The sequence below is a fragment of the Wyeomyia smithii genome, chromosome 2 (genome assembly GCF_029784165.1).
Source record: "Wyeomyia smithii strain HCP4-BCI-WySm-NY-G18 chromosome 2, ASM2978416v1, whole genome shotgun sequence".
In the NCBI taxonomy this organism is placed as follows: Eukaryota; Metazoa; Arthropoda; class Insecta; order Diptera; family Culicidae; genus Wyeomyia; species Wyeomyia smithii.
This window is the reverse complement of record NC_073695.1, coordinates 233,317,304-233,321,610: the sequence shown is the minus strand read 5'-3', so window position 1 is coordinate 233,321,610 and position 4,307 is coordinate 233,317,304.

The following is a 4,307-nucleotide window of genomic DNA, read 5'->3' as shown; positions in this document are numbered from 1 at the left end:
TGCATCAGACACCTGCCAATCGATTCCTGAGGTTTTTTCACTCAATATATGACATAATTTGACTACCACTTTTAGATATTAGCGCATTACCAATAATGCTCATACATACTCGATATTATTTTGTTTTGTGAAATATACTAAAACCATGCCAAAACCGGTTTCGTAAAATCACCGTTTTGAGCCTAGTTTTTGTCCGATTTGAGATCTGTTTTTTTTTTAAAGATGGGTAAGAAGATGTTAATATGTGAACAAACTCTTAGAATTTCTATATTTGGTCTTAAAACAAAATGGCGTCGAAAAAACATCGAAAATTCTTGATTTCAAAAAATTCAAAATGGCGCTATTGTTGCCCCTTAAGTTGAAATATGTTCAAACTCGGGGATATTTGGTTTTGCATCAAAATACACAAAAAAATTATATATTGAAACCAAGGCAAAAAAAGTCAATTTTTGTTGCACTGTGATAATTAATGGTTTTGTCCTATTTACTTCTGATTAAATCATTTTTTCATATGAATCTTACAAGAGCCGGATTTACGATTGTGGGGGCCCGGGGCCCAGTTTACAGTGGATGCTCCAAAATAAAACAAACCCGTTTTTTTATCGTACGAGTTAAAAACATTTATTTGTTATTGAAAAGTTACCAAAAATTTGCTAGAATTTTTTCTTACGAGTTTTTTTTTGGAGAGAAGTTATTGATTGAACTCAAATTTTTCGATTTCCCGGTTTTTTCCCGGTTATCCCGATAAAATTTATTAAAATTTCCCGGTGTTTTATTTTTTAAAAATATGAGAAAAACATCAATTTTCACATGTTTATTCATGTCCTTGCCAAATAGTGATATGAAACAATGAAAAATATTTCTTTTTCTTCGCTTTTAGCTGTTTGCGACTTTAGCAAGTACCTTCAAAGAGACCTCTTGCATAATTGTCGCCCTTTTTATCTCCTAGTCGTTGACAATCTTCGCCAGCTCGTGCTTTCCTGAATCCTTCTGCCTTCACTCTCAGCAAACCTGCTTTTGAGCTTGCAATACTTCTGTATTAGGGTGTCAATGAATTTAACCATCAAACTTCGTTTTGCGTTAGGGCTTATAAGTTTTGTCTTCTCGAAAAAAGTGCTCATGCATAATTAAATCTCAGACTTCGAGAAGAAGAGCTTTAGAGTAACCAATGAAAAATTGCACATGAAATTGTCATAATAATTATTTTTTTATGGCAAACATCTTAGAAATGCTCGAAACGTCGAGGTCTGTTATCTCGAACCAATTTTTTTCGTGAAACATCGATTCTGGAACTAACAAAATTTTCGAGCTGGGCCCAATGGCATGTATAAGAGATTTTCTCAGACCCGTAGAATAATTTCAACCGACACTCTGAGTAAACAATTTGAAAAAACTATCATTTAAAACAATCAGAGTAAAACGCGACTTTCTCTGGAAATCCGAATGACCACAGTAATTCCGAAATCCGCGTTCAAAACAATCAAAATCCTGACAGTTCTTCATTCTATCCTGTTTTTAAACAGTGTACAGCACACCCTTACAAAATCGTCTTGAAATTTCGTTCTTGTGCTGCCGGAGAGATTGAAAAATTATTTTTGCTTGATCTTACAATTTTTCAAATGTTTATTTTATTCCCTGTTCAAGCTTGATTTTATCCAACGCTGATCTTATTTCGAAGCGGCTGCTGACTTTGGCTGGAACCAACAAACAGTTTTTCCGTAACTGGCAGAATCATGCCAATGAGATCATTATGCAAAGAAAATTACATGTTTCACGTTGACATTTCCTCAGAACATGTTGAACAAATGAAACGACAGACATGCAGGATCTTGATTTTCCGGCGTAAATCCTAATTTCCCGGTTTTCTCGTCTTTTTTCCCGGTGATTTGAAATTCCAGGCTTTTTCCCGCTTTTCCCGTTTTTCCCGGTAGAGTGGCCACCCTGTGAATATTGTACTCTCAACTTAACAATGCTAAGTTTGACAGCTTTTCACTCTTCATAGTCGTACGCAACCTATTTTTAATCAGTTTCATCTTCGATAAAGACCTTTCTCCAGTTGCGTTCGAGATCATTAGGCTCAAATAAATCCTTAATTGAAATAGTTTTTGCAAGGCACTAACGAGTTTTTGATTTTTTTGCTTCATGTAATCTTCTTTTTCGAGCTCCACTTTGATATACGCGGGGTTTTATGGCGATCGCTCATTCTGAATAAATGTAATAATTAATTCGTTTCTTGCTCACTGTTTACAGCAAGATCTAACTGTCAAATGATTTGGACCAGAGGTACCAAATGTTTTTGAAAGATGTCTGCGACTGCTCGAAGTCCGGAAATTTTTTCTTGATATCTGAAAAAAAACCTACCGCAATTTGAAAAAAAATGCGATCCACAAGCAAAAATTTGCACACAATTTGAGAAAGACTGCGCAAATATAAGGCAACGCTGGCAAAAATCTACAGAAACTAGTAAAAAACTATACACATCTGCAGGTCAATAAAATCTGCACACGGACTCTGAAAATCTGCATTTTTCAACGCAAATCTGGTATCCCTGATTCGGACAGGTAAACTTATTTTCGGAATCAACAGCAATGCATTTAAAAACTTGTGGATATTTTCTTTCCTGCTTGATCTCTCATGCGCGCTGGTTCGATTCAAATGGTGTGTTAATGTGTGTCATTCCAAGAGAATCGAAGGTGAACTCTTATGGATGTAGTTGTGATATTGGCGCTCGCGAAAAAATAACACTGAAGGAAAGTTTCAGATTGAAATGATCTGTTCAAATTTTCTTACTGTAAATTGAACTTTTGATTGAATCTCATTTTTGATTAAGAAAAGAACTTTTTCTCGTTTGGTGGGGGCCCGGGGCTTGGACCCCATGCCCCCCCCCCCCCCTTAAATCCGGCTCTGAATCTTACTCTGAAAATAATGTCGAAGCCGGAATAGAAATAGGAAGGAAGCTATGTTAAACAAAACTATCAACAAGTTCCAGTTCGTAACAATCAACAATTCCAAAGAAGTTAAATTCGCTGCTCTACGAAGACAGATCATATACTAAAAATCACAAAATGTGTTTAGTAAATAAATCTTAGTAAATGGGCAAAAATTTTCATTATCACAGGAAATGGTTGCTGTCTGATAGTGATGGGTTCATTTTTTTGCGTAAATTTGTCCTTGACTCTTTTTATCAATACTTTCCGCTTAACAATTAAATAATCCACCATATCACATGATTCATGTGGTTATACTGTTATTATCGTTTGAAATCTGCCGCATCATTTGCCAGTTTTATTCCCAGTTTTACAAAAGGCATTCCAGTATAGAAAACAAAGACGTAGTCCCTCGTCAAAATGACCGATTTACACACATATTTGTTCGATCAATGTGCTGGACGGAGTAAATTTTTTCTAAGTCTAAATCATACCCTCTGCCCTTGTTCATCTTCCGTATCCTTGAAAAAAAATACATACATTGCCTACTTTACAAGAACAAAAATAAATAAAGAAAATTACAAAACTTTAAAATTGTTAATCATGTTTAAAGCATCAATTGAATGCATCGTAAAGATTTGGATAAAAAAGTTACGTTATAAAAAGAAATACCAGTATTACTAAGTTTTAAACCTTATTCCTATTACAAGTTTTAAATATTTTTTGGCATCACTCATATTACCTAGTTTGACTAACGCATTTTCTCTGGAAACCATTGGTTGTATGCAGGGCCGGATTTACGATTGTGGGGGCCCTGGGCCCAGTTATAGTGGGGGGCCCAAATTAAAACAAAACTGTTTTTCATCGTACGAGTTAAAAGCATTTATTTGCTATTGAAAAATTAGCAAAAATTTGTTAGAATTTTTTCTTAAGCTCTATTTAGAGTTCCAAGCGAAGTGAAAATCTCATACAACATGTTCATTTTTTCACGCTCGTGAAAAATGCAACCTGCAAAAAATTTCACTTCGCTTGGAACTGTAAACAAATTCGATCTAGCGAAATCGATGGTTGTGGATCTCATCTTTTTCACTTGGGTTTATTTCTTTCACGCATGTAAGCGCTAGTGAAAAAAGGAGCAGCAAGCGAAAACTTGCGTGCGTTTCTATTCTGTCAGTTGCAGCCAATTTTCACTTCGCTCGGAGTGTAAACTCGTGAGTTTCACTCCACTTAAACTGTAAACTGCAGGGTGGTGAAATACCTGCGTGTTCCACAAACGGGTTTTCGCGACAGATTTCGCAAGCGAAAATTTACGCTTTTTCACTTGTCAAATTTTTCACTTCGCTTGGAACTGTAAACTATGCTTTACGAGTTTTTTTGCAG